We start from the raw sequence: 12179 nt of genomic DNA on the forward strand, positions 1-12179 counted from the left end.
AAGAGAGAAAAGGATTAAGCCACCATAGCAGAGTCCTATTAGGATAAGGAAAAATAAAATATGAAAAATATTTTGCAATATCTGAATAAGCAGTACCAGATCAAGGTGCACACAAAAAAATTGCAATCGACATTCTATATAATAGTTTTAACATAAAATGTAGAAAATTTTGCATTGTGGTGTGTGCGCAAATGTCGAGGGTAATACAAAAAGCGAGCGTGGAGCGCGAGGTAAATATACCATCGAGCGCTGAGCGCGAGATAAATATATTACACTTAGCATACCAAAATTTTTTTAGCATTCCAAACTTTTAGCAGACCAAAATTTACCAGGTTTTTTAGTCTCCAAAAAGGCTTTTTTCTTATTTATATTTTCAAATTCAAAACCTGAAAAATAAACAAACATTATAGTTCAAAGTATTTAAAGCCCACTTTCTGAATCAAGGAATTTGATACACAAACATTCTTTAAAAAATTAAAAACGTAGAAGCTGAATAGTTCTATGATAATATCTTATAAAATAAATATAATATTTTTAAAAATAATGAAATGTACAATTTTAAATTAGTTTATAAAAATTTTAATATAACATTTCCAAAAAAATCTTATTTAAACCAACCACTTTCAAAATAAATCAGTTCTATATTTTGTACAATCATAATTCAATTAATTCAAAAATGAGTTTGAAATTAATTAGGAAAAAATTAAAGAAAATTCAAAAGAATTTGATCAAATGCCTGCAAATTTAGGGTGTGTTTTAAAGATTTCAAGGTGAATGAAATAAAAACTTTAAAAAACTTTATCGAATGAATAGAATTGAGTAAACTTAGAAGAATGTAAAAAATTTAGGATGAACTAATAATATTTAGGGTGAATTCAAAATGAATTGCAAAAAATATTTAAAAATTTTTTTAAACGGGAACATGAAATTTAGTCTGTTTTAATACCAATGCTAGTTACGAATTATAACAATATGTGTTTATGGAAATGATATAAAATTTTAGGGATAAACTCGAGTGCGAAGCGCAAGATGCGTAATGAGAATGTGTTCGTTAAAGCCGAAGAAGTTTTAATAAAAGAGAATTCACAATCATTAAACTTGAAAGCGCAGTGAGCAGCGCGCAGTAGCGCGCGATGAGAGTGTACCCATGAAGCGGGCAGATTTTTTGATTTGCGTAGGTTAAGCCATGGCACCAATTTTGTACTAAACCGTGGAAACATGCTAAAAACATAATATAAACAATAAATTTTGCAGATTCGTGGGAAATTAAGATATCGTATTTAGATTTTGAAATATTGATTAAAAGCATTAAAGAACGTTTGAATATATCAGTATGTTTATGAGTAAAAAGAAAGTTTATTTATTAATTGATAAAATAGGATATTGAAACTCGAGTTATAGCACTTGCAGGTAATGTCGGTTCGATGCATTTCAGATTTTCTGATTTAAGTATGTTAGGCACTGGCACCAATTTTGTACTAAATCGTGGAAACATTCTACAAAATCAATATAAACAATAAAATTTGCACATACGCTAAAAATCAACAAGTAAGTATCGGCACACGCGTAACATGTCATTATTTTTGGAGAATTTTTAGCAATTTTTAGTGAAGAAAAAAAGAAACTTTTAATGTCGATAAAGTAGAGATCACTTGATCAAGCTCGGTTATGAACATTTTTTTTGTGTTCGCCATGGCCAAGACAATTATATATCGCTCTCAAAGCTTGGAATATAGGAAATGAGCCAATAAATTGCGTTTCTATATTCAGTTTAAGTGATAATTTTGAAAAAAATTATGCGAGTAAAAAATAAATGTGCAAAATTATTTTCATTTCTTTGGTGCTCCCTACATCCAAACGCATTGACATATCGTGTTAAGAATTTGAAAGATTGAATAAAAAGCATAAAACTTGTTTTTATAGATCAGTATTTTTATAATTTTAGAGAAAGTTTTTTTTATAAATTGATAAAATAAGATATTAACACTCAAGTTGTAGCACTTTGCAGGTAATGTTAGTTTGATGCATTTCAGAATTTTTGATTCGATAAATTAGAGATCACTTGACTAAGCTCGGTTATGAAAAAATTTTTTGTGGTCATCGTGGCGAAACGTATTGATATATCGCTTTTAGACTTTTGGAATATAGGAATTGTAGGTGACGTGATCTCTACTTTATCGACGTTGAAAATTTCTTTTTTTCTCCGCTAGAAATTGCTCAAAATGCTCAAAAAATAATAACAGATTACCTATGTACAGATGCTTATTTGTTAATTTGCAACGAATGTCTAAATAATATTGTTTATATTAATTTTTTAGAATTCTTAGACGATTTAGACCAAAATTTGCGTCAGTACTCAACATACGCGAATCAAAATATTTGAAATGCATCAAACCAACATTACCTGCAAAGTGCTACTAGTCAAGTGTTAATATCCTATTTTATCAATTTATAAATGAACTTTTTTTTTAAATTATAAACATATTGGTGCATGCAAACGTTCTTTAGTGCTTTTTATTTAATATTTCAAATTCTAAACACGATATCTCAATCCATGTGGCTGTAGTGAGTACCAAAACAATTAATATAATTTCACACATTTATTTTTTACTTGGATAATTCTTTTTAAAATTATCAATCAAAATAAATATATAAACTCAATGCAATGTTTCATTTCCTACATTCCAAACTTTGAAAACGATATATCATTGCCTATGGACATGGTAAACACCAAAAAAAATCATAACTGGCGACTGGTTTGGTCACGTGGTCACCGTAGAATATGCCCTTAAAAGTGAGATTTGACTGTAATTTTTAATGTATTGATTTGAAATAATTTTACGAATACTTTTAGTTCAAAATAAAATAATTTTGCCATCTAAAGAGTATAATGAAATTGAGTTGTACACACAGAATTTTAATTTATCAAATTTACACCGTATTAACATAAAAATTAAATAAATTTACTATCTTACATATTATTCACTTTTTTAACGTTTCCAAATTAAAATTTATTAACTTTTCTTTATGACTTAGAATTTCAAATTATTGTACAATTAGGCTGATTCAATGTACATATTAATGTAAGAACTACGTTTGATAAAAAAAAAAAATTAAAAAGTTAGGAATACTCATTGTTGCAAACAGTGTTTGTAACAAAATATTTTAATTTAATGTATTTTCAAGGTTGGATTTCCCTTAATTTGTTCAATTGATGTAAATTTTACTAAAAATAATTTCCTAATTAAAATAATTTGAGAATTAATAATAACACTACATTCTAAGATTCACTCTGTGAAAATTCCTGCCAATATTTTATAATCAATACTTAACTATGATAAATTGTTCATAAAATATTTATTAATAAATTTTTATTAACTTCTGCGAAATTTCACATTTATTTCTCTAACTTGTGTAGGAAAATAGAAATTGTTATATTTTACTGAAAATTATCAAACATATATTATTTTTAGAAATATTTCTAGAAATTCATGTATTTTGTTAAAAATTCGTCTTTTTGGTTTAAAACTAATTTCTTTTTCGTCAAAAATTACTCTTTTTGGTTGCAATTTTTTTTTAAATGAAAAATTTTATTTTTTACTGAAAATTTAACTAACCTATTTAAATTTGAAATCGTTTCTTTTTTACTTGAAAGTGCGTTTTTTCAAATGAAAGTTTATTTTTTTAACTAAAAATTCCTCTGTTAAGGATCCGTATAATGTTTACGCTCACCCCATCTTATTCAATAATAATGTTAGATAATCGGGTGGGCTGAAATCATACTTTTTTGATTAATTAACAAAGTAGGTAAACTTTAAAAGAAGTAGTTGAATTTTAAACGAAAAAAAAAAAATTTTATACGGCAAATATAATAGTCGATATTTGAAGAAAGAAAATATTTTTAATTAAATCAAGAGCAGCTGAATCAAAATCAAACTGGAGCAAATTTTAATAAAATAGTTCAATTCTCACTTAGAGATTATGAATCTTCAACCAAAAAGTCATGTGAATTTTTAATTAAAAGGTAAGCTTTCCGTAAAGTAGTGGAGTTTTTAATCAAATAGTGACATTATGAACCAAAAAGATAAATTTTTACCAAAAGATATTAATTTTTAAAACTCAATTAAGTTTAATTCAATAGAGCTTGCATATCCAGTTTCTCTTTTCTTTGACTCTCAAAATTAATTTTCTAAAATGAAAAACCGTTTTTAATTTTCATGCGAATCTCAATAAAATTTTTGTATATCATTATATTTTAAATCATTTGGAATCTTTTTAACTTTTGAATTTTTTTTTAGATTTTTTCAAAATTTCTGAATATCTTGTAAAATAATTCGAATTTTTGCTACAATTTTTAATGAAACCTGCCAAATTTTTTTAAATGTCTGAAAATCTTCCAGATTATTATTTTTTTTTTAATTGTGGAAATCAAAAATGTAAACTCAGTGCATAATTCCCATTGTGGGACTCAAAAATATGAATACTAACCCCCCATTTTAGGTCAACATTTTTTCTTTGATTTAATTTGAAATTATTTGATAGTGACGATAATGATGATGATGATGATGATGATAATGACCATAATAATAATTATGATTCAATTTGCCTATAAAAGAATGAAAAAAACATAAAAAGCAATATTTTAACTAACTTTACAGCCCAAAATTCTGCTCTTATAATAGGGAAAAGAGGATGATTTTTTACGAAAACAGTGCCTAAAATGTTTCAACTTTCGGACAAGGCGCCTTTTTGTATATCAACCCTCCCTTTAGCTTTACATCCCTAAAAGATCTATTTTCAAATAAAAATACAATAATTAAACTTTCATTTAAAACAAAAAATTTATTATTGAAATTGTCAGTTAAAAACATCATTTTCAACCAGAGATACATTTTCAACTAAAATGATGGAGTATTAAACTTATCTAGTTAAATTTTAAGCTAAAAAACTAATTCTTAACCATGAAAAAAATCTTTTAACTGTAATAATTAAATTTTTAATAAAAAAAATTAATTTTTCACCACAGGAAAGGGAATTTTCAATTTAAAAGAGGAATCTTTAACCAAAAAAATGAATTTTCATCAGAGTTTAGCTTTCGACCAAGTAACTGAATTTTCAAAGAAAAATTTAATAGTTGATTTTTCAACAAACAAAAATTTCAATTTTAAATCAAAAGCATTTTAATTAAAAAAAAGACGAATGTTCAACAAAATAAGAACAAAGTCATACAGTCCAATGTTTTAACAAAAAAACAATAAACTTGATCCAAGAAAGTGGAATTTTCAATCAAGAAGTTAATTTTCAAACCAATCGTTGAGTATTCTTGCTAAATAATAGAATTTTCATTTTAAAAAAAACCAGTTTAATTTTTGAAAATAGATGGCTTTCTAACAAAATCATAGAATTTTCAAGCCAAAAAGGCGAAGTTTTTATAAGACAATAAAATCATCAATCTAAGCTTGAAATTTTGTATTGGAAAGAAACTAATATTTGAACAAAGCAGTATGAATTCTTAACTTATCGAACAAAAAAGATACATTAAAAAAAAACTAGTTCAATTTAAAAAAAATGAATCTTCAGCAAGAAAAAATTAAATTTTCAAAACTAGTTCCATTTTGGAACCAGTGTATGAATTTTGAATAAAAAATATTATTTCTCAAAGAAAATATAAGATTTTACATTTCAGCCCAAGAAGAATCATATAAACTGTTCATAGGAATCTTAAGAAAATGGTCTAATAATTTTATACAATTTAATAAACCAAATTGTTGTCGCAATTTATTTTTGTTTATGACTATCTTTTTTTGGTCTGAAATTATTTTTTCTGTTTCTTGTTCCTCAACTTTTTATTTGAATGTTGAAGTACTTTGTTGAAAAATTATTTTATTAGTTGAGGACCCACTTATTTCGTTAAAAATGTAATTATTCGTTAAAAAATCTTTCTTTTCTTTTTGTTGGAAATAATTCTTTTTTGAATTCTTAACTGCTCTATTTAGTTTAAAATTCAACAAGTAGGTTGAAGATTAGCTTGCTTTTGGAAAATTCAAAATTTTCTGTTTGGAAATTAAATTTCTATGTAGAAAATTTGTGTTTTTAGCTAACAAGTTCAAATTTTTTGTCGAAAATTCTATTTTTTTACAAAATTCAACTGTTTAGTTTGAAAATTAACTTTCTGTTCGAAAATACAGCTGTTTTGTAGAGAATTGGCCCTTTTGCCTTAAAAGTTTCAAAATTTGGTTGACTTTTTTCTTTCTGTTTCGAATTAAATATCTTTTTTGGTTGAAAGTTCATCTCTTTTTTTCGAAATTTAAGCTCTTATATTCCTGAAGAATTGTACAATAGATTAGAGAAAATTTTAAAGCAATGTTTTTAAATTTTCCAAGATTACAAAATTTTAGAATAAATTTTGAGGAACCTAGGAAAATGGCAAATAATTTTCTATTTTCTTAAATTTATATTAAGGGAAAATTGAAAAATAAATGATATTATAAAAAATGACGTGACATAAATTAACTTAACGTAACTTAACGTAACGTAACGTAACATAACGTAACATAACGTAAAATTGTTCAGAATTATAAATCTTCAAAGTCTATTTATTTTTATTCTAAAATACCAGCTTATAACTACAAAAATTGATTGCTATCCTGCTCCCGGGTAAATATGGAGAGCTAAGCACTATTTGGCACCATAAAAATAATAATAAGAAATGTGAAATGAAAGTTTTCCACTGCATTTGATATGGGAAAAATGTGATTTGACTTCCAATTCAATGAACGAAGGAGGAATGCTAGGGTGGAGTGCAAATGCTAAAACTAATCGAATCGGTTCAACCTAGTGAAAAATATTTGTAGGTTGGCATACGGAAAAAGTGAAAAAACAATTATTAATTGGTTAATATCTTCTATCCAGTTTTCTAATTTAGGAATAAAAAAATATATTAAGAAATAAGAAATATTAACAAAAAAATGTTGATCAATTTATAATTTTTTTAAATATGCAAAAACCATATTTTTTATCTATCTATATGCAAAAAAATGTTAAGAAGCAAGAAACAAAAAAATCCTAATTTCCTGGACAAATATTGCTTGAACAAATGTCGTTTATTTAAAGAAATGAGAGTTTTTAAAATAAAAAATGACATGCTCAAAGGTATAGAATTTATGCAGAATGGATATTTTATTGATTCTTTTTTTATTAATTTTGCATGGGAAATTTCGAGTGTTGTATAATGCAAAAATTGGACTGAGGTTTAAAGCAAAGGTTATATAGTACTTTTTAGTATTAACAATATTTTTCACTAGTTTTTACCACTTTTTTAACAGTATTTTTGACCACTTCTCGTTATTTTTAATTAAAAAATTGAAAAACTTGTTTTTCAATGAAAATTTTGTCAGCTGTCAGATCATTCTTTGGCAGTCGGCTGATAATATTCTTTCACTTGTTTCATCCATTTGTCAAACACTTGGTTTCAAAAGGGTCTAACAAAAATGATTAATCAATTTTTAATTATTTCCATCGAAAAATATATTAAAAATATTTGCATGAAAAGTTTTTTCCATACAAGGTGAATGAATTGTTGAGGCTTGAGTACAAAGGTAATTTTTTTGTGTTTATGTTCTGAGCACAAACAAGTGAGTGTTACTAACCAATGAAATTTTGAAGAAATAAACAATTTCGTGTCTTTTACCAACATAAAAAAATAAAATTATTCGTTATTTATTTTGTCAATTATAGTTGTTAAATAATTAGTGTATAAACAAAAAAATAGTTTTGCTGTTTCCAAAAAGAATGTTCGAGCTTTGATCTTCTAACTAAGGATTTCCTCATTCTTTAATCGTTTATTAATATTATAAATTAAAAAAATTTGCTATCCATCTCATACTGGTTGCCCCTATTCAATTTCTTTTTTCGGATTTGAAAATCAATTTGGGGGATCTTCGTCTCGCAGGATGAAAAAAAACTTATCCAAAATATTTTTGACCACCTTCGTAGAACTTTTGGAATCTGGTTTAACTATCCTTTAATTGGTTCCTTCCCATCTGCAAACTCAAGTTTTCAAAACTGTCTGATGATTAGTTTTATTAAGTCTCATGTAAAAAAAATATTTTAGATATTTTTATAATAAGTCTTTCGGAATGTGGTAAATATTTTTCAAGTTGGGCTTTAGTATTCCAGTAATTAATTGGCTTTTAGATTGCGGGCACAAACAAGTAGCTGCTTCTAACCAAACAACTTTTAAATAAATAAGCATATTCACACCTTTTACCAATATAACAAAATAAAATAATTCATACTTTTTTGTCTATTATAGTTGGTAAATAATCACTTTTTGAATAACAATCTTGGATTATTGTTTCATTCATTCATACACAATGCTTCTTAAACAGCTAATCGGAAAGGCCTTAAATTTCACTATTCACTTTATACTAGAAAAGAACCATCAGAATACAATTTAAACGTGTTAAAAAAGTATAAACTATACGATAAATAGGTAATATAATTCACGGGATGGCGTCGCTATCTTTAAAATAAATGTTCCTGCTTTCACTCAGAGGAAAAGTTTTCTTGAAACAAACCCATTTTCCTCTAGCGTGTTTTATTTCGAAGCACATTTATATTTTTCTTTTCACAAACAGAATTATTTGACTGGAAGATTAGATAAAATTTGTCCCAAAAGAATAATGTGTGCGATAAAAAGATTTTTTTGAGACAAATTCAAATCCGCTTAACTATTTTATTTAGAAATTCCTTTTAAGTGAAGAAACATCCTTTTGACCCAAGAGGAAAACCCAAGTATTTAATGTTGTATATAATATTTTCCCCATTTTCTAAACGTTTAATGACTTCAAAATTTTGTCTATCAATCTCATACTAGTTTCCATTATTGAATTTCTTTTTTTGAAATACAAACCGAATCGGGGTCATTGTTGCCCCACAAGACAAAAGAAACACTTTTCCCAGTCACTTCTTGACCATCCTTATAGAACATCTAGAATCTGATAGGAAACCCCTTAGTGTTATTAGTTTACAATTTTTTTTAAATTCTTTGGATAATCTTTTTTTTCATATCAAGAGTATTATTTTGAGATGCTGTAAGCTAAATTGGAAATTTATTGTTCACAGGTGAAAACATGGACCATCCTGATATAAAGCTGTGGTGTGACCTGTGACGGATCACTGGGTTGGGAGATTTCTTCAGAGCAGTGATTGCAAGAAATGTGCTTAAAGAACACAAAGGTGGCCTTTCATATTGAACTCCATGGACTTTAATATATACCTTCTACCGAAAGGATAAAGGTTACCGGAAATATCCTCGAAACGTGTACATTGTACAATATTTGAAAAGCAGGAGTCGTCTCGATTTGCTATCCAGTTTCTGAGAAAGAAGATCACAAAAAGCATCAAGTTTCATTTTGAACAAAGAAAAGGCAAACTTTGAAAGCAATTTCATTGTTTTCCATCTTGAGATTGACCATGAGAGCGAAGATAGCCAAAGTTCAAAATGAGTTTGTGAGAAAATGACCTAAAAAAGATCTTCTGAGGCAGTGAACTTGATAAGGGGTCATTCACAAATTGCGTAAGAAGTTTTTCTGAAATTTCGACCCCCCCCCCTCCCTCTGTGATAACCTAAGATTTTCTCCGAACATGCAACTTCTTAATTTTTCCTACATTTCATGTCTTTTAACCGAATATTTTTTAATTAAAAGAAATGAGCTTCAATTTTTATTTCAGATATTATTCTTAGTCGATAAATTATCAAAATTCGTATTTATTTATCGCAGGTTTCACCATCTCTTCATTGTTTCTCTCTTTTCTCCTTTTTCTACTTAAAAGCAAATAACGTTCGTAGAATCTAATAAGAAAATCTATTTTTCGTTAAAAAATTACATTTATGTTTGAAAATTCCTCAACTATCTTCCCAAAAAATTCAACTTTTTATTTGAGTTGAAGATTAATTAATTTAGTCAATTATTTTTTTGATCAAATTCTACTTTTTGGTTGGAATTTGAATTGCTATATTGAAATTTTTTTGTTTTTAAATAAAAAATCGTCAATCAGTATTCAAATTCAGCTCAATGATTAAAAATTTAACAATATTCTTAAAACTGTATTTGTCTTCCTTCAATTAAAAATGTAACTATCATACTGGATATTCGTCTCTTCTTTACTTAAAAATAAATTTTTTTAGAGAAAATGTAACTATTGAATTTTTAGTTAAAAATGTATCTTCTTTAGTCCTAAATTCAACTACTAAGATAAAAATGTAAAACCAAAGTGAAATCAAAACTGTGAAATTTAAAATTTAATAACTTTTTTTGAGCACAATATTATGTTTTTTAACCGAATGTTTTTCAAGTATCAAAAATAAACTTTAATCTAACTATTTTTAATTAAAAACTTATTCTTTTTGGTTAAAGGGTTACTATTATTATAATATATTTAAATATATCTATTGCGGTAAACGATTTTTTACGTATTTGGAAAATGAACTGTTCTATTATAAATTCAATTATTTTAATGGAAATTAACTTTTTTCTTAAAAATTCATAATAATTTTGTTCAGCAGAAAATGTAAGCATTTTGTTAAAAATTCTTCTCTTGTGTAGTTACTGTAAATATAACAATTCAATTGTGCTTGATTGAAAATTCGTGTTTTTAATTGAATATTATTTTTATGTTGAGAATGTAACTTTTTTAATTCTATTTTTTTGTTTAAAATCAATATTTGGAACTGGAAATTAAACTTTTCAATTTTTAGTCCAAAATATATCTGCTCTTGTTGAAAATCTAATATTTGGTTATAAAATGATTTATAAGTTGAAAATTCTACTTTTTTGGTCAAAAAATTAATTTCTTTAGTTGGAAAATAGTTTTTTTTTGGTTGAAAATGTATTTCTTGGGTTAAAAATTTAATTATTTTGTTTAAAATTCATTTTTCTAATCAAAAATTAATTTATTTGGCTTTAATACTCCTTTCTGGTAAAAATCCGTCTTTTTCGTTAATAATTTAAATATTTTTTTGAAAATTTGTTTTATATTTGGTTGAAAATTAATTTTTTTAACTAATAAATAAACTGTTTTATTTTCGTGTATAATACAATTTATTAAGTTAAAAAATTGACTGAAAAAAATCCATATTTGTTTTGTTATAATTTAAGTGCTAGTTAATTACTTTTTAGATGAAAATAAGTTGTTTTTTAAATTTAAAATTTAAGTATTTTATTTTTTGTTTAAAATTAATTTTCTTTGATTCACAATTCACGTATTTTGTTAAAAATTCGTTGTTTGGATACAAAAGTAATCTTCTTGGTTACAAAATTATATTATTGTTTGAAAAACCAACTACTTAGTCGAAAAAGTTTTTTTTTTGCTGTGAAGATTCATAATTTTAGTTGAAAATTAATTTTTCTAGTTGAAAATATAACTGTTTTGTTAAAAATTATTATTTCTTTCAAATTTAAATCGAGCGATTTCCTTTTGGGTTAAAAAACGTATTTTTTTTTGAAAACTCAGTTATTTGTTAAAAACTCAACTTTTTCGGTAGAAAATTGATTTTTTTGGTTAAAAACTGATTTTTTCGTTCAAACTTTGAATATTTTTTTGTATTTTTTGTATTAGAAGTAAATTGCAAATGTTTTTCTTGTTTAAAAATTAATTTTTTTATTGAAAATTCATATTTTCGAATGAAAAATCAGCTATTTGGTTTCAAATTCTTTTTTTAATAAATATCCTATTTTAGATGAAATTTAATTTCATAAGTTGAATTATGGACTATTTCGTTTAAATTTCGTTCTTTTTTGGTTAAAAATAAATCTGTTTAACTAAACGTTGAATTATTTCCATTTCAGCTAAAAAATTTATCTGTTAAGTTGAAGACTCAACTAATGGATACCAAATTAATATATTTTCCTTTAAATTTGGCTTCTTTGTTTCTAAACTTAATCCCCCTTTATAAAGATGAATCTTTTTGATGAAGAAATTAACAATTTTAAAAATTGTTCAGTGTTATTAAAAATGACATACTTTTACTTGATCAAATTGAATTTCTAATTTTTCTTATCAAAATTCTTTTCTACATAAGACAAGGGCGGATCCAGACAGGGGCAATTGGGACAACCCCCCACCCCAAATTAAGTAAATAATAAATAGACTGTAGGACCTTAGTCTCCTCATGT

At 25.6% G+C, this 12179-nt stretch overlaps 1 protein-coding gene across 1 annotated transcript in view; it reads left to right on the top strand.

Annotated features, from left to right (window-relative positions):
• LOC117175197 (zwei Ig domain protein zig-8-like) overlaps positions 1–12179 on the top strand; it is a 367026-nt gene that overhangs the window by 104127 nt on the left and 250720 nt on the right. The window contains exon 3 of the mRNA XM_033364829.1: positions 9127–9580. The gene's annotated coding sequence lies outside the window, so the exon portion shown is untranslated. The remainder of the gene's footprint in view (positions 1–9126; positions 9581–12179) is intronic.

This window comes from Belonocnema kinseyi, chromosome 6, assembly GCF_010883055.1.
Source record: "Belonocnema kinseyi isolate 2016_QV_RU_SX_M_011 chromosome 6, B_treatae_v1, whole genome shotgun sequence".
Lineage (NCBI taxonomy): Eukaryota > Metazoa > Arthropoda > Insecta > Hymenoptera > Cynipidae > Belonocnema > Belonocnema kinseyi.